Raw genomic sequence first — 26,714 nt, forward strand, 5'->3', positions numbered from 1 at the left:
ACAAATAGCTAAATATTGAAGCTAGATATAGATTTGTATATTGTACCAGTACACGTACACTTTATACGTCTGCATATCGATTGATTTTATCATCGGATTTGTTTGTCTGTTATTTTCTTCGATTTTCAACAAAGAATACATATTGACTCAATTTGACTTGATTTGAGCCAAGCGGACTGTTTAAGTTGCCAACGGAATGAATTTTGTTGAAGAAATGAATTGAAAGACAAATGAATGTCGTAAATGTCTTCTTAAACAAACACATTTAAACATTGTACATGCAAAATTGAAACTAAAAACCAAATGAAGTGAGCACTTTTTTTCGCCATGTAAGACCATTAAACATTTTATTTACAGTGATTTTTTTTTCTTCTTCGATGCTCGCTGCCAAATGATTCGTATCGCGCTCGACGATGTATTCGCTGTGTACATAGCATAAGCTTTATGAAAACGCATTATGTGTGGTACTTTACGTTTTTTCGGGATGAAATTTGCTCATAAAAACATACGCGTTGTGCGTATTTTCATGAGTTTTTGTCTGTTTATGAAATGGGCGCGATAAAATGAGAGAGTAAAATAGAGTAGAGGGCAGATAGAGCGAGAGAGAAAGAGAGCAGAAAGGAAGAGGGTGGCACAGGGAGAATGAAAGAGCATATCTATTTCGCGTGAAAAGGAAGTAAAAAAAAGCAGACCAGCAACAGCGCGTGCAATAGACCAAACACACTTACATACATATGTATGTTTTGGATTGGGGTAAAAACAAAAGCTCGCACAAACACACGCATCACATATCTGACAAATGAAATACCACTCACACTCGTGTGTGTCGAGAGATTTTGTGCAAAATGCGCCAAGCGTGCTCAACTGCTCATCGTTCAATGTATTCCAATTTTCTATTTTGAGTTTTATTGCGTATCCTTTCGTTTAATATTACCAATCTATTCGTTTTTATCCAGCAGCAAATCGGGGGCGAATGAAGAACAAGAGCAAAATGCAAAATCTCTGCTACTCAATCTAAATTTGAATCTGATCTTCTCGATGCCATTTGTTAGCGATGCTCAATGTTTGTGCGCTCGATGGATTGTTTGATGCTTCAAAATACTGTTATTTTTCGCACAGAATATGCGCGCTCGCGCGTATGTGTATGTGTCTGTGCAGTAAAGTGTATTTGCCAGAGAGTTATTTTCCATTCTGTATGTTCATTTCATTTACATGACGGCTTTCGTTAATTTTTAGGCCGTGCCATTTGCGTAACGCATATTACATTGACGGGCCAGACGAAAAGAAAACAATGAGTGATGGAAACAGCACCCGAGTTTTTGATATTGATCATGAAACAAAGAAATGAATTAATTTCATATAAACAAGTGGATAAAAGCATGAACGACAAGAGATGTTCTGTTTGATTCGATTTGTGTGCGTATCCTTCCTCTGCACTGGTCGAGTAAAGACAACAGATTTATTAGTCTGACATCGTGATGTTTGAGCGTTTGTTTCTTTTTTTTTTGTTTGTTTTTTGTTACTTGTTGTGCGAGATGTGAAAACAAACAAATAACGGGCATTCAATTTCACCTCGACGAAATACCAATCTTTTTCTGAATCGTTAAACAAAGCGCTTTCAATCTATTGCACCTTTTGGAGTTATCTCGATTCAATGAGTTTGCATTTCATATGTAAATGGGATGCATGTCGCTTGTAAATGGCATGCGGAATGGATGATAAGCGATTTTAAACCAACCGTTCCATTTGAAATCGTTAAAAGTGCAACACGGAAACCGGCAAGTCGTGATTTTTCAATTGAAATCTCGTCGATGACTTGATGTCTTCATTTAATCAACATTTATCATGATTGGTGTCGAATTCATATCGAAAATTAATTCGCTTGGAATGATCTAGTGCAGTACCGCATTTGCGACGACATTGCATTTGTCACCTGGTTTGCACACAAACAAATTCAATTAATTTTACGATTTCCATATAATCCAAACGCCTTAATTATCTGATTTATGGATTTTGAGTCCACTTCATTTTCATTAAAACAACCACTGTTTATGTGCTGTTGCTGCATATTCTCTCCCTCTCTCTCTCTCTCTCTTCAATTTTCGTAATTGTTCAATTTGTTCGCTTATACACAATAATGAAATGACATTCCGACAAGTTATTTATTGGATGCATTTAAATGCATGGCATTTTGCACGAAAGACGTTTGGTTTTCACTTGATAATTGTTGGCAGATCGAAATGTCAACAGTGATTAAGTCATAATGAGAACATTTGCTTGCGTCTTGACACTTTTGGATATATCGGAATGATATCACTAAACACACTCAAGCCACCAATCATTCTGCCAGGATTAAGTGTAAGCGAGAATGCATGCACGTAAAAAGTGTCACACATACACAGACACACACACATAGATATAATTCAATGGCAGTGTGCGAATGCATCTTGAATGTGGTGCGGCTTTCCGTTCCGTTCTAAATATCATCTCATCTTCAAGGGTAGCGGAACGAATGAACGAAAATGGCAAAATGGCAGAAAGAAAGCAACAACAAACATCAGCACGACTACGTGAAGCATGAAAATGGAAATCACCAAAGCATAAAACTCATAACCAAAATGCAATATGCAACTGTGGTTGCCTGTCGTCGAATATTATCTTTGCTCCATTAACACCAAAACAGTTAAATGAGCATAATAATTGTTAAAACCCAAAGCAATGATTCGGAGATTTTTCGCACAACATCCTGTACTTTATACATGTGGCTATATTTAATAATCATATACCCAATACGATATTACTTTAAAAATGAAATTTCATGATTTTCATTATTAAAAATGGATTTTGTTGGCTTAAAATTGCGATTTTAATCGAAAATAAAATGCGAATCGAAATTCGAATGAAATGGAGGAAAAAAGCAAATAAATGATTTAGCTGAATATGGTCTTTGAATGAATCCTTGCAAATAGCCCCCGTTCGTCGATTTTGATGAAATTTGATATTGCTAATTTGTTGTTCAAACACGAATGAAGTATTTTAAATTCGATTAATCCGGCATTAATCAATTAAATGTACATTGGAGGCAGGCAGGCCTCCCACTCATGCATACACACGTGCCCAACGACAATCCAATTTTGAATATAACAAAGTGTGCAATGGCTACAGTGTTGCGGTCGCTACACCGCAATCAACACAGTTTCTACCTCTTTTTTAGTAGTTTTTTTGCTACACACATGTTTATTCTAATTGAATTCGATTAAACAATTCATGATAAATCTCACTACAAACACATACACATGCACAAACATGGAATTATTAAACATAATCAAGCGACTCACAATGTTATCGCTCCGAAACAAATCGACATATTCGTTTTTTATTTGGCCGGTGGAAAAACACCAAAAATCCAAATGGTTTATTTCGACGCACGCCATTTTCCATATAATAATCATCAAAATTGTATGCAATTTTAAAATCACTAATGAAAAATATTGTGGATTTAATTATTTTAATTTTGACGCAGTGTGACAAAATCCGTTAAGCACTCAAATATGGTGTTTAATCAATCGCATGGAAAATGTTCCATTGTTAAGGTGAATTGAAAGAGGATTTTCTCTACATTGTGCGATCGAATGGAAAATATCGATTGATGACAATAATTTTTAATGGTTGCTATTCTCTTTCAAGTGAAAATGACTTGTCCTCCTCCCCTTTTTTCCGTTAGAATTGAATCGAGGTGGAATTCTAAATTAAAGGCATCGTCATCCAGGTCAATTTGTAGCTCATCACTTTTGGCTTCTAGAGTATCAGGTGGAAAGGGCATTCTTTTTTGCAATTCTCTTGATTTTTTTTGTCTTCAATTGCAGCTATACATTCTCAAATATCAAAAAGTTCTTCTCAATTTAAGAATCTCAAATAATAATTTGGCATGTCGTTGTACAATTGAACAGTTTTTTTTTCGTCGTTCTGAATTTTATTCCACTCTGCTTTGTTCGAAATAGAAAAAAAAAAGATTTTCTATCCATCGTGTAAAACTTTTGTAATGAACTTAAGCACAAAAAAGGCTGTAACAAAAGCGCATTTTTTTCGCGTCAGCATTTAAATGGACAAAATTAAGTGAAAAAATGAAAAGTAGACAACCCACATTCATTTTCTTTTCGGCCATGCTCGACGGTTGAAAAAGGCGAAAAGAAAATTGAGAAAGAAAACGGCTTATCTTTCACAGAAGAAGAGACGACGAACGATTCGAAAGGGAGAAAGAAATGAATACAATGAGATGGCGGCATTTTAAATAAAGAAGTAGGATGATGAAGAAAAAAAACAAACTATCCACGAAATGAACCAGAATGAATCGTCATTGAAACTACGACATAAAAACAAATTAGTAGCAACAACAACCAGCTTATTCGAATGAGCACCGTGTGGCACAAAATGAATGGCACAGAAGAGAGAGAGTAAAAATTACGGAAAAAAACGCGGCAAGTATTTTTAAGTGTTTTCATAATTTTTGTACGAAAACTTTTCTAATTAATTGCAGAGAAGAAATTTATTTGAGCATTTGCATTAAATGCATTAAGAACTGTGTGTGTATGCGTGTCTCTATCTGTGTATGTGTGTGTCCTCTCTGTCACTCCGGTGCAGCAACAGCGTCACCAACTTCGCACCATCTCGGTGAGTGCTTTTTTATCATTAGTTATTGCAGAATGCAAATGACATAAATAAGGAACGGATTTGGGTATTCGGTGGAACGGTTGTTGGCAAAAGATGCCGAATGCGGGCAACGATGACTACAACGACGACTGAAATGTATGCGGCGAACAAAATAGACAAATTTTAAGCATATTAAATGACAAAAGAACTAAATTCGTTGTCAACTCATAATTGAATGCAGCTCATCTGAAGTGCGGAGGGATAGAGAAAGAGTGAGATTGAGGTAGTCAAAAGCGAGCGTTATTTGAATGCATATATTTATTTAATGCATAGTTAACTATCGAAAATCCTTGCTCAGAAACGAATTGAAATGACGAAATTTCATGGAGAATTCCTTCACAAATCAGCTAACTTTTTGTGTGTTCATTTGCAATGCAGCACCAGTTGCAAAAAGAAAAAAATTCCAAACTCAAACAAATTTTTCACTTATTATAGCAGAATGAATGTCGTTTTCACATCTCAATCGAAGCATTCACAAGATTCGCATAAAATACTCGAACTGTATACTTGAGAAAAAAAACTGGGAGAAAATGAGTCTTTTCACCAAAGTTTTTTTTCCCATTCGATTCCAGTAACAATATGTTGTCATCTATTTTATTTATTTAATTTCATTTCGATTACTCATGCGCTGACGTATCGCAAAATGCATCACGAATTTTCCACATAAAGAATCTCCTTTTATTGGCTCTGCTGTGCAAGACACACAAAAATCTGCTAACAAAGGTAAATTTCAATCCGAAATAAACACGTTCTATGTTAGACATTCGTATGGGTGAATGAATGTAGCGAAAACCGTTTAGATGGCAAGCGTGGAAAATATGGGACAGACATAGGGAGAAAGAGAGAGATAGAAAAAAAAGCAAAGTCTTCAAAGTGATTGCATGCGAATCAACTCAATTTCATTTTAGGACATTTTTTCTGTTGAGAAATGCCAAAACCACTTTGGCGTTTTCTCTCGTTCATTCTCTTCATTTCAACATGATTGTTGGATATGTATGTGTTTGCGCGCACCAACTACTCACTATATACTTCAAGTTCAATTCTTTTTCGATTTTCACTTCTTTTGTCCCCCGTATCATTCAAAGAAAATGGAAAATTTATTGAATTTATTTTAACAAGAAATATGTTTGCCAGGCGCTCACACATTTCGTTCGTTGATGTGTCTGCGTGTATGTTTGTATATGTGATGCGGATGCAGAAAGCGAGAACGAGTGGAATACATCGCCGATACGATTAACAGAAAAAGAAGCAGAAACACACGAATTATCGTCATTGCACATTCTTTGAGTGGAAGAAAAGATGTGAAAGAACCAGCAAACTGCATTTGGGATCGTGTGCGCGCATTACATACACCAACTTTGTCGTTAGTCACACGATCACAGAGAGAGAGAGAGAGAGAGAGAGAGAGAGAGAGAGAGAGAGAAAAAGAGAGAGAGAGAGAGAGCACAGAATGTGAATCCGGGTGAAAGAGTGACAGACGCTTTGATAATTCCGCGCAGCAGATTGGTGCATGCATGCACTTTGTTGTTCATACACAAAAGCCAAACTATTTCCGTACAATGTTATCAAAATCCTTTGTTGGAGCGCCCCATTTTTCTCATCCTAATTCAATATTATGTCATCATCGCTACTGATTACCCCACGATGCAATTCGCCGGAGAATACAATCTCTAGTTCGTTTCGGTTATTTTCATCCATTTCTCGCTCTCTCAAAAACACATCTTATCGTTTATTATCTCATGTTCAAGTTTATATTTTTAACGAAAAAAAACACTGGTTTTGATTTATGGTTTAATTCAAAAAACATGCAAAACTTTCTTTTTCGATTATTTTGCGTTTTCAAAATATAATTTATCAAACAAAAAATGGTTTTATGTGTTACCTTTATTTGCTTTGTTTTGGATATTCCATCAATCCAAGTCAATTCAATCAGTTCGGTTGCAATTGTGTTTTGATTTAATATTGAATCCGATAGCCTGCAATAAAGTCGATAATGAAAACGGAAATGAGACTTTTTTTACAAAAAAAAAAATGGGTTTAAACATTAAAAAATTATACACAAAAAAGGGATGTGCGCACATTACACACAAAAAAAAACTGTAGATGAATGAGAGCGAAAGAGTAATGTATGAAATTTATTGTGGACGTATGCCAGCGGGTCTAGATTTTTCGGGGTACACACTCTCTAACCGTATAAAGCATGAATTTATTGATCATGTTGATATTAAATTTACAAAAGAAGGCTTTCGTTCGAACTGGTTAGCATTTTAAAGAGGATAAAATATGCGGCTTTCCTTGTTATTTCTTCTCTTATCCCAGGGGCGCTGCTGTACGCGCGCTCGTGCGCTTGTTCGCACTGATAAATGCAACAATAAATGTTTCATTCTGGAATATGCCAAGACACATAAAGCCAAAAGCGAATGAAAATGAAATAAATTTTCCATTGAGGTTGTTCTCTCTGTGAATCAGTCGGTTTGGTCTGTCGGTTGGTCGGATGTGAAAATTAGTACGTAGCTGCAAAATAACCATGTACAATATATAAGAATATTGTGTGTGTGCGTTTTTATCTCTATCTCTCTGTTCGCTTTCGTCGTTTTCTATTCGCTTTACGTTTTGTTTGGAATGATGTATACGGTATGAGGGCGGCATGCCATTGCCAGCAGCCAACATCACAGTTTCACCAGAGTACCGGGAAAATATTCACGTCTGTTACATTTCTTCCGCTTTTACAGCTGCTTTCTTTCGCTTTGCCACCATTTTTCGTCGAGCTCTTTTGCTGCTTTTACGAATTTTAAAGTCGATGAATGTTTGGATTTGGATTTTTGGATTCACTTATAATGACTCGCTTTTCTTTACTGACTTTTCTGTTTCGGTTGCTGCTGCTGCTGATGCCTGCTGATGCGGCGACTTAGCTTATGTTTGTTTGAAATACTTGGTTGAAATTGGGAAAAGAGATGGTTGCCGTGTCAAGTAATACGCATCACATTTTGAGCCGACCAAATGAAGAACGGGAAATTTATTCACAACATTGGGCTATAATATAAGCGATTTAAATGAAGATACCAAATGAACAAAACAAAAAAAAATGAAAAAGTCAACCATTAACAAAGCAGAATCCGCATATAGTTAGATGAATGTGGCGAAAATGCTGTGAGCGCAATGTATTTAGCCAGCCGAAGGATATAAATATTTAACTGTACAACTTGTTTAATATAATAATAACGGAAGATAGAATGAGATTGCTCTTTTTCTCGGTTTGCATTGTGAGATTGCGTTTACGTTGAAGGGAAAATGAAGATAGCATATCAGCGCTTATTAAGCGTTCAAATCGAACATACACACAACGATGGTGTCAGCTTTTTTATGTATGTGTACAAGTGCGGTCAAATGGAAACGGCATTTCTCCAAAAATGGATTTGTGTGTTGGCTTTTTTCGTCGTTGATTTTGTGTTTTTATGTTTGTGTGCCAAAAAAGTTTGCATTAAGAATTGCTGACATGATACCGGCCGCCTCGGTTCCCCCATTAGCACGATACATCGACCGTTGGTTTTGTAAGCCGAATGAAGGGAATTTGTGATGGTTGTGCGTTTTCAGGTTAAAACCCATCTAACATTTGATTTCAACCGAAAGAATAGAAATGTTTTCTTTTTCCGTTGCAGGAAATTATACACCGTATCGTATTCAATGTCAAACATAAATTTTATCCAACATCGACCCGATAAATGGTCAACGAATTCCAAACAAAACCATGGTAGCAGGCCAATTTCCACCATATAAACATCTATATGACGTAGGTTCAATTGAAATTGGTTTCCCGATTGTCCCGAAACTTTTACATTTTCCTATCGTTTTAATAATAGATGCTTTTCTTTTTGAATGCGGTACATTTCTTGGAAATAAGAAAATATTTTTCATAAGTTTGCAACATACGTTCGCACGTATTTCTTTGGGTTGTCTTGACAACTTTCAATGTTTCCGAAAGGTGGATTCTTTGACACACTACATATATATATGCACTACAATGAAAATTAATAATTGGTATAAGCTAGAAGTTACTCTAGCGACCGTGGAGTAAATACAAACTAACGGAAACAGAGCGTTTCCACGATAGAAAATTAAGCTTAACAGCTATAAGTTGATTAACGTAATCCCAAGATATACAATATCATATTTTGGCTTAAGGTTGTTATGTCGAAGCTATCGGTGCTTTATTCTGCTCAAATAAACAAACCGTGCAATTATTTGCAATAATAGTTTTCGTTGCAATAAATTCATAAGATGGAAGATAAGAAGTCGATTTTATTCATGTTTTTTTTTCATTCACGTCTTCGCTGATTTTTCTTCATTCTCAGCACAAATACAAAGTAATAATTTTAATGACTACTTCGTTATGGAAGATGGTAAACATTGTAGCAAATTTAACTCAATGGCTCTTTTTAGCAGAAGCAACATCATGAGCAGCCGTTTCAGAAAGGAAAAAAAGCGCAATATTCTCTTTATCCACCTTTTGAGGAGAAAAGTTTTTCTACTTAAAAACGAACGAAATAAAAAAAATTTGGTTCGCGTGCTCTTTTTCTCTGAGCGAATGCAAGTTAGAAAGTCTGCCATCAGCTTTTTTGTAGTTTTTCCTTCTCTCCAATTTGTAAAAATTATGATTTGTCTCTTTCATTCTCTGTCGTTTGTTTCTGATTGTTCATCTGGATGCGAGTGCGACGACAGCAAAGAAGAAAGGAGCTCAACAATAACACACACACACATAGAGAAATGAAATCAGAAAAAAAGTAAAGAGAAAAAGAATAAATGGGAGAAAACGAACGAAGGAATCCATAGTAATTTTTTTCTATAGTATTCCATTTCAATGCAATATTAATTTCATATTTTATCCATTTTCTATGGCATACACCATAGCATTCTTCGCATCAAAGGATTACGATTTAAAATAATATGGGTTATGAGTCTTGAAAGAGAAGTCGCTTCGGTTGTTTTAAATGAAATCACTTTGGACGACGAGATTTGATTGTTTGCCACACAATTATAAGCACACAGAACACCAATACCGGTTAGTACGTATCTCATTCGCTTGAAAGCACTGGCAATCTTGTAAATTAAATATATATCATGTAGAGAGAAAATACTTCGTTCATGTCAGTTCGTTTCACTGTTTTTAATCCATTGTAGTCCAGCACTTAGCTGCATTATTTCAACGTTTTTGAAATAAAATCCGAGCAAATACGACTTGTTTGTGCTTGTCACAAATCCTTAAAAACCTTTCACAAAACAATTCCATGACAAAAGCAAAACCAGATTGACAGCAAGCATGAAACACTGAATGAATTCATATACTACATACATAAAAACAGAGAGATGCAGAGAGATTGACATAAAAAACAACAAGTTATGGCATATTCAATACTCTTTGTGTGTGTTTATTCATTTAATTTGAAAATAAAATCGAATAAATTCTACCTACCTCCCGCTGCTACTCTCTTGTCCTCTCTCTCTCATTCAATTGTGTAAGAAATTGCACGAAATGAATTAAACTGTACCGAATTACTCTCTAACAGCAGTATAAAGCAAAAATTGTTGTAATCGCAATGATTTTGTGCAACTTATTTTCAATTGAATAGATCTTTTAAAAAAATTGAAAGATAATGATGAAAAAGAGTAAGCGATGGATTCTATCACAAAACAATTCAAATTAAATTCCATTAAAAATGAGCGCAAGCAAAAAGTCTATCAATTTCCATCCGATCTCAGATCCATCAGAAAAAATATCAAATTATCAACATCATCGTCTTGTTTTATAATGATTGCAGTTAGATCAGCTCACTTTTTGTGTCACAATCATTATTTTCCATGCAATTAAGAAGAGGGAGAAACAGAAGACGAAGAAGAAAAAATGATACTGAAATAAAAATGCAGAGAATTTGACAAAAAGAATGGTGCCCTATCACCATCGGCTACGCTCTGCCCAAATGAATTTTAAGAGGACAAAATTAAATTCCAGCACAATGTATAAGTGTGTGCGCGTTTGTTTCAATCGTTTTAATTAGAAACGTGTCATTTCGACACCATTTCTAATTCAATTTTGATTTATAATACACTTTTCTTAAACTTTGCCTTTTTGAGACGGACGCGTGCTCTCGCGCACAAACGGCACACAAATTCTTGCCAAGAATTTGTTCCGGAAGCATTTTACGAACGGACAGCAATTTCTTTCTTTCTTTTTATTTAACTTTCTCAAATTGACAGTGGAAAATTGGAAAAAATGAAAACGTTTTGCTTTGTTTCGTCTCTACGAAATTCATGACTCAATCTTTCTGCTGAACTTGGCTTTTTAATTCATTTCTTCCCTTTCATTTATTGTGTCGTTCAACACTCGTTCTCTCACTTCATTTTCAGTTGAGCATTTCTTATATTCCATTGAATTTCTTAATTTGTGTATCAATTTTTTCGGTCTCTATTCAGTTTCGACACCATTGAGAAATGCAATCAGCTCCAAAATGAAAACAGAAAAATCGACCATCAACATTTGAATATTCGGTGCTGATGTCTTTTGCTGCAAAATCGAAAGCACAGCGTGAATCCGCACATTGGTACATACATTTGGATAGACCAGCCATATTCAGTAGTAACATATTTCGATGAATTCTCATATTTCTCTTTCTTATTCCTTCGCGCACTCTCTCTCTGACTGTCTCTCCTCCTCTTCCTATTCGCTGTTAGTTCTTTTCGTCTCTCGTTTTTGTGCCCTTTTTTTTCGTTCACTTTGTGCCGTGCTTTCGTGTCGTCTATTCAACTTTTCTCTTGTTGGCCTTTTCTGGCCTTTCTTCTTTGATTGTTTGATAGGAATGTGTTCGCTTTTTTTGCTATTGCCAACTTTTTTTCGCCTAAGTCAATTCTTGGGGGCAACACTTAGCCATGATTACCAATTCTTTTTTTCGGTGCAGCATGTTTTCACTTGTCTACGACTTTTTTCTTTCTAAATCGCCTGGTGCCAAAAGACAAAGATCAAGTATTCGAGCTCATCGTGACAACTTCGACACGAATATTTGAATCCCAAAATGCTAGCAGATGCGAATGGTGTGAGGATATTTAAGGAAAATTCTGAATGGCACATGGACGCATTTTTCTCACTCTCTCTCTTCCTCTCATCGCCTTCATCGTTATGATTATTTTCGTCGTTATTGTTATGGCTATGGCTATGACTATTATAATGTGTCATATTAAATTGAAGTTAAACCGAACATAAAAGCGAACGAAATCGAAAGGAAAAGGACAGATAAAAAAAAAAATTGTGAAAATATTTTTACGTCAAAATGGAATGGGCCGTTTTGCACAAACAAAAATTCAAGGCGATTGACGAAAACAAAATAAAAGTTTTCGCATGATAATGCGACTGTGTATTATCGATGGGAGAAAAGAAGCGCGCAAGCATTACATTTTGCACTCAGAATGAAAACCAACAAAATATAAACTAGATTGTATTCGGATCGAATAAAAATAAAAAAGAAGCCGCAAGAAAATTTTGTTGTTAAAAGACGACACGACATTGAAGCGTGATACAGAAAAAATTAACAAAATATGTAAATATTATTTTGCGTTTTATGTACGCGTTCACTGAAAGCAAAAAAAAAAAGTAAGCTTCTTCTCTTGGATTTTTACGTTGATGCGTAACTACATTTACTTCATCAAAACCACAGAAAAAAAATGCGAGCAGATGCGCGACGAACAGAGAGAGAGAGAGAGAGAGAGAGACTCAATTGTGATGCTCAACATAATGGCAGGACGGTTGATAATATTAGCTTAAGTAGGCGGATTATTAAGATATAATAACAAAGTATCAAGTTTTCTATCGTTCGTTTTTTTCTTCTCTCATATTACTATACTATTAAACAGAGTGCAGATGATGCGAGAAATATTGTGAGTGCAAATGCGCGTTCGCTCACTTCGTTTGCACTCTTTGGAATCATCAGATCGATGCGAATGTGTAGATAACAAGCAAGAAGACGCTTGATTTCATTACTTCGTTACATTTTTTTTCTTCTTTTGTTGCTTGTGCATCGGTGTAAAGTGAGTATGTTCGTGTTATCATACACACATCTATGTTACCGCTAAATTTCATTTGAACACAAAGCGCACATCGACGATCTAATTTTATTCAATACAACTCAATTTTGTTCTCTTCACATCCCAGTACTCTCGGCACCCTCCAAAAGTCAAATTATCATGCTGATGCGTGTATATGTAGAGAACGAAGTGTGGCCGGGTGTATTGTTCGTCATTATTATTATCCATTTAAATGGAATCTAAATAGATGAGAAAAGCGAATTGTACGAATAATATGAATGACAGTGTGTATGTGCCATAAGCAATGTTCCATTGATAGAAACAACGAAATGTAAATGTAAGTGAACACCAATTAAGATACTAAATTATCTCTCAAATGCTATTTTCTATTTTAATACGAAGAGACTCGTAATGTAATGAGTATTGGAACACTTGTCTTGCTATCTCGATTCTCGCGTTTCCAAAATTTGTCATCATAATGGTTTCATAAACGAACGCCGGCTTCTTCTTTTCTCGCCTTAATGGACCTTCACAAAGATTTTTCCAAAGACTATCGATTACATTTTTTTTTCATTGCAATGCCACAAGAAAATGCCATTTACTTCACTTTGCGCGTTCTATTTTGCACTTCGTAAAAGCGTCAGATACAAAAAAAAAAACTCCATGTAACAAAATTAATAAAAAAAGCGCGGAAAGTGCCCGTTAGAAATTGTTTCTGACATAGAGATACATTGTATATGAGAGCTTAATGGCTGTACCGCAACTTTTACTCTCTTTCACTGCGCTCCCCCCATTGTTATATGTGTCAATTTTTCCCGCAGTTACTTTTGGTTGACTGACTTTTTCTATGCGTTGTTTTACTTCGTGTGTGTTCTTTTTTGTTGTTGTTTGTTTGTTCAATTGTATTTTTGTTTCGGTCAAAAAGCGTTTCATGAAGTTTACAACTTTTCATTTGAAATGCGTCACACAATCATGGTGACCTGAAGGAGGAGTGAATCCACCGCAAAACACGTCTAACAAACAGCAACCACAAACACAAAAATACCAAAAAGGGAGAAAAAAATCATCAAATGAGGGTCGTCCAACAACAAAAAAAAATGGAATTTGCTTTGGGAAATTTGTCGTTATTTCAACGGGAAATAATATGTTTCATTAGTTGCATGCTTTGCACAAGTACACGAGCGCTTGACTTATATTCAATGGGCATATATGGCTTCTGTGTGTGTTTCGTTGTGTTAGCACCGTGTGATATCGCTTTCGGTGCAATTATAAGCGTGTACGATGCAACACATGCACTTTGGCATTCGGTTCGCCTCGCCCGATTCATTTTGGTCGTTAAAATATCGTGCGGTTTGTTATGTCTTTGTCACTTTTTTCGCTCTTTCACTCTCTTGCTCTCCGTTTTTGTTTTTGTTTCAATTTTTTCTCTCAACGTGCATACCAATTTAAGTTCACATTCCAAAGTGTTCGGTGCATAGTTCTTTTTTTTCTCTATTTTGTTTTTCTTTTTCACTCTTTCGCTCTCTTGAAGCGACAAAAATGTTGTAATTGAGTGCATCGAGTTCATTGGTGTAGCAGAAATGAAATGACAATTCCATGCTTAGTTGCATCCAACAAATGGCAGAATTCAAGCGAATCAAAATAAATAACACTATTCGCTATTTTACCATGGAATTGCCGCGTGTTAAATGTACGTTATTTTCGCGTAAGGAGTAAAAATGATGTACGTTGAACTTGTGCTTGCTCTCTCTTGCTCTCTTGTGGCTTTTTTCCACTGAAGAAAACGAAAATAAACAACAGATGAACATGAGCACCGAAGAATAGCAAATGAGACTGAAATACAATTACGCTCAAAGGTTTTGTCGTAGACCCCGAAAAGTGTGCATATTGCACAGTTGCAGAAAGAAAAGCAATAATACCATTTAACACAATGCATCCACACATCCCATCGTTTCCGTTGACACAAAAAAAAACACTAGAGAAAGAACATTGTTTTTATTTAACACCAGTTTCTCATTCTATTGAAAATTCCAGTCATCATTATTTATTCGTGATGTGCACCGTTTTATGCTCTCTCTTTCAATTTTATGCTCGTTTTTCACATTCCAGATTTTTCACGCAAGATGACAAACTCCGTGCAAGAAACTCAATCGATCGGAAAATCGATAGCAATTTTTCGAATCAAGAAGTCACACAATTTAAAATTTACAGCGATAAAAGCGATTTCCTCAACCTTCTCAACCGTATACATGGTGTAATGATCGTGGGAAATTGTCGTAAGATGTGATGAAGGCGGTTGGTGTTAATAGGCTAAATAAAGCTTAAAATGCAATTCCGTTTTTTTTATTCTCTCTCGGTGTTGTAGCACAAGTGACCAAATTAACGAAGTTAATGTCACTCTGGTGTCTCTTGGCGAAGTCAACAAAAAAAATCAACCACAAAATTACGTAACGAATTTATAAACAGTTGGCGCCGATTGGGATATCACACGTTCAATGTTCTAAGGCTAAATGAGCAAAAGAGCATCCGAAATGAGCCGCCCGAAAAGAGGGAAATCGAGTTCGGTTTTTGTTTATCTATCGAATTGCAAATGAAATGGTCCGTCGGAATTAGAAAGAGATTTCTGGTCCAAGATATCTCTCAATCCGATTCATGCGGATATGTATGGTAGATTTGTATATTCTATGTGGTCATGAATACATGTCAACATAAAGCGACAGTTTATTTAACTTTGGTGAACACGAATAAATGTCAGTGTATGGCTACTGGTTGACTTGCAAACTTCGAAGACAATTTGGTATTGTTCTGAAATTTGTGTGCGATGCTTTCCATAGATAACAATATTCGGATTATTTGAATATTCGTTTATTTTGGCCAGTGCCGGGCTCAGAGACCTTAGTGAATTAAAATGCTGGATAATATAATAATTCAATGTCGTTGTGTGAAATCGTTTGGTGACTCGATGTGAAACGATGTGTCAACCAAACCACACCATAAGAGTATAATTTACATTTCTTGCATTTCATTCTCCCTCCCGTTTTTTTGCTTATGTTTTATGAACGAAATCGTTAAGACCATGTCTATCTCAATTCACTTGGGTAATCGCACACAGCGCACAGACGTTGGGCTTGTGTTGGACCAAGTTATGGACTGTGTATGTATGCGTATGCTTGTGTGGGTGTGCACATAAATTTGCTTCAGTTCAAGACGTGTCAAAGTAGGACAAAAAAAGACAAACACAATCCGAAAGCTTTGTGAAATTGTTATGACAATGAAAATAACAATGATGGTGACGAGTAAACAATCTCATTTGCAGTGCGCTCATATTGCTTGGGAATGCTTTTATCTTGCCATTGTGGGTAGAAATGTGTTCGTTGTTTATTTAATACCTGTCATTACATTGCATAGCAAAGCACCAAGTTAATGGGTACACAAGCCGGGAATTTCCTTGGATCGTTTCTTTTTATTTTTAAATGAGAGAGAACACGAACTTTTTTTTATAGGTAAATTTTGGTCGAAAAAAGGGTTCCTTTTGAAGTACTCATAGAATCGGATTATTCAAATACACTAAATTCGAATCAACTTCAAATGATTCTAGTCACTTGATAAAATCGAAGCAAAAAAAATGAACACTGAACAATGGCTTAGTCTCTGTTTAAAAGATGAAGTGCTTTATAAAGTGATTTCCCTACCCATTGCTTTTTTTTCCTTTCATTGGATACGTATGATAAGTTGTCTCTTATATGTTTTTCTCTGTTCGATTCGCTCTCGATATTTTAGGTTAAAATATTAAAAGTGTAGATGAGACTTTGATGCACCCTTGTGAATAGTCCGCTTTTTTAAGCGTCATTTCTTACTGTCGGTTTTGCCACATCGATGGATTTCCCACTGTCTAATGAAATTGTGCTCAACGAAAGCATAAAATTAAGCGGCAGATTGAAACAAAGATATAAACGTTTGACGCTTATGGTGTATAGCTTTATAAAATTGGGGACGAAGACCAGGGCTACCATGACAATACAATAAAGCGATAATGATTAAAAAAGTACAAAAGCGCATGCAAATCAAACACATGCGTCCAGCGTTCAACAGCAGTGCTAACATCGTCACTATGGTGTCATGCCATTTCCAGAAAAAAAAACAACCCTTTTACAGTATTTCGCTTTTTTACCTCTCTCAAGCTCCCTCTCTCTCTCTGGTGTTAATCCTTCTGTTTATTTGATGTCAACGCGACAAAAGATTTTGATAATCGCTTTTCTTTTTTCTTCTTATTCTTTCGAGCCCCACTTCAGGGGGTGGATAAAGCACAAATTATGATTTTTACTGATGCAAGATTAAAACTTTTCGAAAAATTTTCAACAAGAACAACAACCGATATAAACAGCAACTAAACACGAATCGGTACGTTGGTGTACGTTTGGGGTGTAAAATTTGTTTGCCCGAACATTTAGCTGGTTTGTTGTCAGAATTTGTGTAACATCAATAATTTTCGAGGCGTCGTATCCGATCGATAAAGTAATATGTAAATAAGATGACATTTTCCAAGTGTATAATGGCAGTTTCAGGTAATGCAAATATTGCTTTGTTTGTTTCAGTTTGATTAATATCTATCTGTATACTAATTAAATAAGTTATTAACATAAAACCATTCAATGTATAAATACATCGTACATAAAACCGTTCAAAAAATAAACAATGATAGCATGTGAACAACAAACGAAAAGGCTGTCGCATACACGAATTTATCAGCGTGAAAAATGTGAACAATGTAAACCAACTCGATCGAAAATATAATAAAATGTAATACATTTTCAGGGATCCATAAAGAGATAGAAAGAGAGAAAATGAAAGAGGGAGAGAGAGAGAGGGCGAAAAAATAACGCTTAAGACAACTCAAACTAATCAACATAATTGATAACTGTCGGAAGCATCAGACAATGGAAAAACGCAACGATTGTTTTGAAAGACGACGAAAAAGTTTGAACATAAAATGAATTTATAGCTTCTTTCATGCCATTTGAGACAATGGGAAAATATTCAAATATGCGTATGAACAACAAATCACCTTCTTTTTTTCGCCAACTCGTTTTCGATAATATAACCAACATTTTGGCGAAATCGAATAAACAACCTGATGAAAACTAATGAATGAAAAATGTCGAAGTTAAATAAGTATTTGATGCCAAATATGTGGCCATTGTTTGGTTCTGAACATGAAATATTCGATATTTGTAAAGAATGAAATGTTTGTGCATTTCTCACAGTTTTTTGGATACACTTTCCAGTAATCCACGTCATACTTCTCAAAGTATCTCATTCTAAAATCCAATGGAATCCAATTAGTCAGTCGGTACAAATATGTTCCCGGACATATTTTCTACATGCTAAAATAGAAATGTTGATTGTATAGACATATCTTCTATTTTCCAAGCATATTCAAACTGACAAATTGGATTTGATTTTTGTACCTCTATTGTTTACTATGAGTTTCATGCGAAGCAAAACATCTGAAATTGAAATAGTATTATTGTACGATCGAGGTGAGGCGAGGCTAGGGGGAATGTTTGATATGGCTCTCTTGAGTCTTTTCACCAATTCATTAGGAATTTTGATAATTTCAGAATGTGTCTTGTTGAATTTTCCACATCTATGGCCATATTATTGTGGATTGTGTTGCGTTTTGTGTTCGACACGTGTTTGCTATCTGTTCACATTCATGGATTTATAATTACATCAAAAGCATCTAAACGGATTATTTTACATCATATTTCTGTTGAAAATAGAATGATAACGAAATGTTTTGGATTTAAAATGAGATTATTTTCGATTGTTGGATTGACCCCTTGATTACTGCTAAACTAACGATCAATTTACATTGGGAAAATGTTTGGTCAAGCCAAATAGAAAGTAATCATCCAAAATTTTCAAATGGAATTTCAATTCGGTTCGTTTGAGCATCTATTGTTAATGTATAAGGCATACAATAGGCTTGATTCTCCAAATTGCCATTGTGTGCATGGATTTTATTGTGATATTCTTCTGTACACTATCTTGATATTTGTGCATCAATATTGTTCGATGTTCTACGTATCTTAAAAAAAAAAAAAAACAATAACAATTTCGAGTGGACGCCAGTTCAAATTCAATACTGTTCAAATTCTGTATTGCATATTTCAATTTTCATTTAATGCAATTTGTAGCTGTATAACATGCCTTAAATCATTCTCGGTGAAAATCAATGTAATTGATCAAATGTGTTCATTAATGTTCATTTCATTGGGCGCAACATGAAGTAGCAACGTTCATTAAATGCATGTTTGGTAAATGCGTACGCTTTGTTTATGCCTCAAATGAATCGAATCTCCGGATGTGATGATATTAATTTCTCAAGACATCGTTCAAGTCTCACTTAATGCGTCTTCTGGTAATGATCGACTTATTGATTTAACACCAAATTATTATTATGTTATTATATGATGAAACAATTCTCATTTACTTAAAGACATTTATGAATTTGCAAGCGATGATGGTGTATTGTATTGCATGACTTAACATATTTATCGAATGGCATATGGTTTTTGTGTAACGTCTTGAGAAAATGGTCAAAAAAACCATCAAGCCTTTGTTTCCCAAAACCGCAAGTACCAACAACGTAAAATTATTGGCTAAAAGTATCGCTTTGAAAAGCCAAGCGAATGCCAATTTTGTACCACCCGCTATTACAAAGCCACCATTATTCCATTTACGAGCAAAACATCCATTAGTTATTAATCATAGCGATAGTGAGTGTGGCAAAAGTGGCTTATCAAAGGCCAAAGCAACCAATTACCTCTTTCTCTCTCTCTCTCCCTCTCCCTCCCCTTTATTGGCAAATGAATTATGAACATTGTTCGGCAGCATAAATCGGATGCGGACAAAGTTTTAAACAACAAACTCCGATGTGTATAATATGTGCATTGGCCAAAAATTCACACGTGAATATATATAGTTAGTCAATTGACTTGACACCCATGTTTCTCCATCTACCCAATAATAATAATGCATCACATCACATTTTGGCCCAATGTAAAATGGTTTTTATGTGTTTATTTGTGTTAGGAATAATAAAGTCTTACTATTTTGCTATTTTGTGTTATAACCAACCGATACTCGATTTTCGATAAGTTTCGAAACGGCACAGTGTCGAAAAACCAACCAAAAAATAACTTTGTTTCATATTTTTACATGGCATGTCCGGGTGTCAACAGAAAGAGGCTTCCGAGTACAGTGATAAAAACAAAAATATATCGAAATATATTTGACTGCACTGTAAAGATTCAAACAAAATCCCATGCCAAAACGAACAATCAATTGATTTGGAATAGAGAGAACAGCAGCCAAAAAAGATAAAATGATGCCGATTGATGCAGTACACAAAAGTAAATTGTAAATGCACACAAGATCAAATCATCAGTTGAATGAAATAGAGGAAAAGTAGCTGCGAATGATGCATAAAATGAGCGAAAGTCGGCAAAAGGGAGGCCGAAGAAGAGTGAGAGCGGAAAAGAGAGAGAGAGAGAGAGATAAATTGTATATTGGTGCCGGAAATAAGACAATTTTCAAGCGCATGAATGTTTGTGCTCGAAAATCAAGCGATAACATAAATTGCTATTCTATAAATATTTAAAGTGCAGTGTTGGCACTTTTCCAAAAGTTTCCCTTTGAGCAGATTGAAGCAGCTCGATGGCGTGCAGACGAAACGAGCATCATGAAAATGTATACATATAAAAAAAAAGCATCATCATGGCTTGAAAGCCCCCAATGAAGCATGGAATCATAAGGGAAAAAGTGTAACCGGGCACAGCAAAAAGAAGAGCCAGGGAATGAATTGAGTAGACGGAGAAATGACTGGCAATTTTTGCAATGAACCAGAGCCGAAAGACGAAGCGCACACGATGACAAACAAACATGCACCATAAAAAAGTAGTTAAATACGACGAATTCATGCTATACCATACGATTATGCCATTGAAGATTATTGGTTTATATGTTATTATGTAAGCGTTGTTGTTGTTGTTTTTTCCCTCTTTCGTGCAACCAAATTTATCCTATTTATTTGAACGCGTCCATTTTTTTTATTCACTGTTAAAGAAAAAGAATTCTCCCGGTGTATACTTTCTATATTCACTTTTTTTCTCTCTTATGTTTTCGTTTCGTGTATGTGCAAACGTTTTATTTGATCGTTCAAAAGGATAATTTTACTCTTTTTCTTTGAGCGATTCAATACGGACACAATATTTGTTGTTTTTTTTGTCTCTTTCGTTGCTTCTTAAAAACATAGAAAAATATTGCCCGTATGCCGGTGATGCGCTTCCATTCGTGCAAACATAACAAGATTATTGCTAATCTGCCACTTGATTGCGACGCTTACAAACATGTACAACAACAATATAGATCGCTTTATATCACAGCACTGCACCATATTACACGGCCAATCATAACGAAAATGGCAAATAATCATATTCATACAGCGTGTCAATGGCTTTTAAACAAAATGACAACATGCAATTTATTTTTCACTTTTATTGACAAAATTTATTTTCCATTTCCGAATAGGATTTTATGATGGAGTAATGAGACAAAATCAATGGCATGGAACAAATAAAATATTGCCAGTCGGACGGGCGAAGAATAAATCTTGCAAACCAATTTTCACATCTTCTCGAATGAATCGGTATTATGAATCAATGGCATAATTTAATTGAATATTGTTATTGTTATTTGCTCGATAAACTTTACAGCTGTGCGCTGGTTTGGTTTGAGGGGAAAAATTAACTTGTTTAAAAATGACTTGTTCAAGTTTGTTTCGAATAGAAGTGGTGCTTATTGGCAGCGAGAGAGAGAGAGAGGGAGAATTTGGCTCATTGGTCTTGCTATTTTCCTTCCAATATCGATGGCAACGAGAAAAGACTGTGTAATATATTTGAAATGCTTTTGCATCGATTAATATCCCGAAGGCAGAATCCATATTTTCCGCATTTTCTCATCTTCTCATCTTCTCAGACAGTTTTAAGCATTGTAAAATTATTGCAAAGGCGGCGAGAGAGAGGGAGAGAAAGAGATTTGAGTGCACACGAAAGCCATGATTTATCATCGTTGCAGTTAATCAGAAGTGTGTTCTCAAGTGAAACACGCTGGTAATCGTGTTCTAAATACTAAATAAATTAAGCAGACAAATTGCTTAAGCTGCACAAGAGTAAAGTCTTCTTCTTCATCTCCATCATATTGCAGTGTACATATAATGCGATCTGACTGTGAAAATGCACTTGCTTACGATGCGCTGCACAACATACGCTGGCCATATTTCGATCGTGCAAATTAAAAGCATCAGACATTCATTTAGTTTATCCTTTCAAGATAAACATACCCGCAGCGAATTAATTGTCTTTATTTTGCCATAATTTTCAAGTGGAAAATCAATACTTAATGCTTCTCGTCAAATGCACTTCATCAAAATGAATACCGATTTTTTCTCGTTACATTGACAGAGAAAAAAAAATACCCGATACGTTGCACAGCACGTCAATAAACTCAATCAAAATTTAATCATTCACAACCGCATCAAGTCGGAAACCGGAGAAATGAGCAAAAACTGTACAAGTATGTCAGTTGCACTGTGTGAAAATTGGTTTGACGCGCCAACTAATGCGTTCTATCACTGCGTGATACCAATTACCGATTACAGCAATATTTTGGTACTAATTAATTGCACTCGGCAGTGCGACTTTTTTTAAAGTCAGCTACTGTGTCGCTTCTATTTCACTGCCGTGTTTTGCGGTGAAGATAATTGTAGAAAATCAATTTTCGGGGAGCACGCACGTTTTTTGTCCAGTTCTGATTTCAATCGGTATTGGCACAGTTTCTTTAGTATGGAACGTGGTGTATTTTTTTTGCGGAGCAATTTAACCGAATTCAATGATAGCTCAATAAACAAAAAAGACAACACCATTTGGAAAATCAATTTGATGACGGGTGAACGACGGCCTGAATGAATTTCCGCAAATTTCCCAGATTATTAATTACAATCCATTGTTGTGGATGTATAGCGTCATTATTGCTTATTGTTGTTGTATCCATCAAACCGACAATGCAGCCCCCATTCAAACCAGCATCAAATGTGGCCATACTCTCTTTCTCTCTCTTCCTCTTTCGGTGGGACATTGCGATTTTTCACGGCGTAATAGAGACCCACGATTTTGAGATGGACGAGGAACAGAGTGTGTTTTATTGATGTAAATAGCAGCGAACATGACTGAATTTCAATCGATGGATTATGGAATGCAATAAATAAATTTCACAACATCAGAAACCAACATTTCTATATGAGAATCATACGAGCATGATGAACAAAGTTGAAAAAAAATAACACGAACAATAATAAGGTCCACGCACGTGTGCACGGACATTCAGCTTTATCTCTCTCTAAGTAATAAATTTTTGTATCCAGCAATAATATTAAAAAATGATTACATGGGCAAGGGAGGTGGGCTTTATCAATAAACGTACAATAGAAGCACATGGAATTTACGTTTGAGAGCGTGGCGCACATTTCTAATATGACAGACTTGAAATTCATTTCGCAAGCAATGAAAATATTGAAAATGGCATTTTCATATGGGTGTGCATACAGCCCCGCGTACATAATATTAACATATACATGATGATATCAGTCTAAGAAACAAACGAAGAAAACAAGACGAAATATACACTTTTTACCATTCGTATTTGAAATAAAACCGAAATAACCACAAAACAATTTCTCTTATCTTTTGTAACATAAATAAAAATGCTTGATTGTATATATATATAAAAATGGTGTTCTTCTTTTCCACGTTCATTCATTCACATTTCGTTCGTTTGCGTTTTTTTCACGTGAGTTTCCTGTACAATTTGTTTCAGCCTCCGCATTTGCCATCTCTCTTCTCTCGCCATATCATTGTCATCGTTTTTTCTGTGTGTAAAGTTCTTTTTCCAAAGCCAACATCATACAAACAATTTGAATTTGAAAAAGAAGCTGCCAACTGATCGAAAAATGCTCCACGATTCTTTTTTTGGTGCACCGTGCGCAAACACATACATGAATATAAGGGCATATTTTCTTATCTCTTTGCAATATTCTTGTGCCAAAACACACACACACACACACCAATGCAATGTCGGCGCGAAGGTTTTTTTTAGCACAGAAAAGAAATGCAGGATTCAAAGTAATGGTAAAATTACATCGCAAATAACCACATTTTCTACAACGGAGCACATATGCGAATAGAAAAAACGTATATGATATTCTGGGGCAAAGAAATGAACACCTGTGTTATTGCGGTGTACAAAGTGTGAGATAATGGCAAAAAGAAACTGCATTTGGTCTTTTAATGAGTATTTTATTGCACTCCCGCCGCAAAAAAAAATGTGCATATATAATTGAGAGAGCGACAATTTATTATTAAAAACAAATGTGAAAAATCGTTGCGATGAGAAGAATGATTTCACCACATTAAACGATTTTTTGTTCTTCTTTTCAAAATCCAATTTTATTTTATGGTTTATTATCGGTAGGTGGATCTTAAGACCATAAAACAACGAATAATCTATTTCTCTTACTCTATCGTCGGCGGTGATATTTCATTTTGACGCAATCTATCAGATTTGTGCTCCTTTTTCTTCAGGTAAAAAGAAATATTTTATGTCAACATCGTAAAAAATTTCGAACGAAAAGCCGACGATCTGTGCCAAAAAAGGGGAAATCTTTTTTTAAAAGCAAAATCCCATAATTCTGGCGAACAAATCATCATCGTTTTTTTTTTCTATCCCTCTTTCTCTCTCCCCTTCTCTCTGCCCCAAAAAAATATTAGCTAACTGACAATCGCATACAAATTTAGTTGATGTTAGCAGAAAAAAAACGAATACGGCCAATCCTCCGTCTTTAAAAAAAGGAAACCACAAAACTGAAAATGATAGTCGGATCGGTCCATTTTTTTTTTCATATATGTATGCTCTGTGATATTCTTCGATTCATATCATTTGTATATGGTTCCCTTTCGATGATAATAAAAATATTGTTCATTGAACGTTGAAACCATTGTTGTGGCAGATTTTCTGCGATAATCGATTGAAGCTCTCTCAAACACGAAGAATGTGTGCGTTTGTGTGCGTTGAGGGCCACTAGGGAAAAAAAGTGCGGGATAAAAGCATCGAAAAAGGACATTGATATAGAGAGTGAAGAAAAAACAACGAAATGTGAAGAAAAAGGCACACTAAAACAGCTTTCATATATGCGAATAACATGTCGAAGAGATTCAATCGAACGATTCATTTGAATGTATGATAAATATGGTTAGATAAAAAAAATCGTATGTGCCACGACCTGATTGCAGATTTTTACTCTCGACTTTGTCTTTCCTTTATTGTCATATACACGCACACACTATGTTAAGCCCCGACAACAATGGCAAACGAGGCAACGGTAGTAGCCAAAAAAAGCAGAGAATTGGGCAAAATCCATTTCGGCAAAAGGCCGAACCGCACCGTCATGTTCCATGTGACTGCGGTCGGAAGTACGAGAGAACGAGAAATTCTTTTTGATAACACACTTGTATTGCTATTATGAATACACACATACACACATATTCCATTGTCAACGACTAACCGAAAATTGTGTTTGAACACTAAAGAAAGCTAATACATTCACTTCATCATAATAAAACGCATTGATTTCTGGGCTGTATGATGCCATTTTCGTTACCGTTTCCGACTCAATCGACAATCAGACACAATAGTACACAACAGTTGACAAACACACAAAAAAATATTGTGCTCACATTACAATTTCGAGTCCATAAGCGAGAAAACAATTCGATATGGAAAAAAACCAAACTCGAATGAATTGGTGTTTTTTTTTGTGTATGTGCCATCGTTATTGGTTCGCAAAGACGAATGCTTCGCGAATGGATATGTATCCCCAAAGACTGTGCGTGCTAAAATACGAAAGTATTTTGTGCATAGCCAGCGAAGTTCACATCCTAAGTAAACAAATTCAGCATTTATGTGTTTATATTTCTTTCTCCCCGAAGTAAAAAAAATCGTGAATTTTCTCTGTGCAGATTTCGCTTCTTTCTCTTTCGGTTGTTATTGTTATTGGTGGTGGCCTCGTCGCTTTGCTTTGACGGTGTTTTTTTTTCTTGTTATTTTAAAGCTTGTCAGTAAATGTGTTCGCTAAACACTTAAATGACGTGAAAGGAAAAAGCAAACGGAAAATAACACACAGTTTATTGTGCACAAGCAGGCACAAAATTGAAATTTATGTTAATAAAGATGTTTCTTAAAACGTCGAAGATAAATTCAAGACTGAGAGAAAAAAAAGGTAGAAGAAAAGATGAAAAGAAATCCAGGTCCCAAATGGATTTTAACGCGTGATTGGATTATCCTATTATGGTTTGTTTATCTATCGAAATCCTTCATTTATTTGAGTGTTAATTTTGCTTATCGAGATTTTCGCACCAATATTATGGCTGTTAATAATTCGAAATTCAAACATAAAATCAAAACTTCACATGTTTATCACATCCACGGATTTATCTCTGCATTTTTTACAATTTCTCTTGGACCATTCGTGTATTTGTTTATGTTTGCTTCTAAATCTCACTGAACACGAGTGAAATAATGGCGTTGCAATTAATAAATCGAAGCATAAAATCAACTCCAGAGAAGTGTAAAGCAAGCAAGCTATTTCTATGGTAATTTATTGACGTGAAGCGTGCAAATGGCAAAGGTCTTTCATCGATGCGTGCACTTGCTTGTGAGCAAACAACGTACGTCTACATGCGATGTTTTCTTTTTTTCATCCATCCTATTGGAGAAAATATATCAAATCGAGTTTACAACTTCATCTCTCACATTAA

The 26,714-nt window shown here is 35.4% G+C and overlaps 1 protein-coding gene across 4 annotated transcripts in view; it reads right to left on the bottom strand.

The window, feature by feature from the left end:
• The window catches only part of LOC116349318 (protein artichoke), a 134,095-nt gene that overhangs the window by 97,631 nt on the left and 9,750 nt on the right, over window positions 1–26,714 (bottom strand). For 3 of the 4 annotated variants that reach the window (XR_004201899.1, XM_031780702.1, XM_031780703.1), the window contains exon 3: window positions 6,593–6,686. The gene's annotated coding sequence lies outside the window, so the exon portion shown is untranslated. Of the gene's footprint in view, window positions 1–6,592; window positions 6,687–16,951; window positions 16,972–26,714 lie in introns of those variants that run through there. The other variant, XM_031780704.1, reaches the window with a different exon arrangement.

This window comes from Contarinia nasturtii, unplaced genomic scaffold, assembly GCF_009176525.2.
Source record: "Contarinia nasturtii isolate CC-2019 unplaced genomic scaffold, AAFC_CNas_1.1 Cnas_scaffold_2861, whole genome shotgun sequence".
Classification (NCBI taxonomy): Eukaryota; Metazoa; Arthropoda; class Insecta; order Diptera; family Cecidomyiidae; genus Contarinia; species Contarinia nasturtii.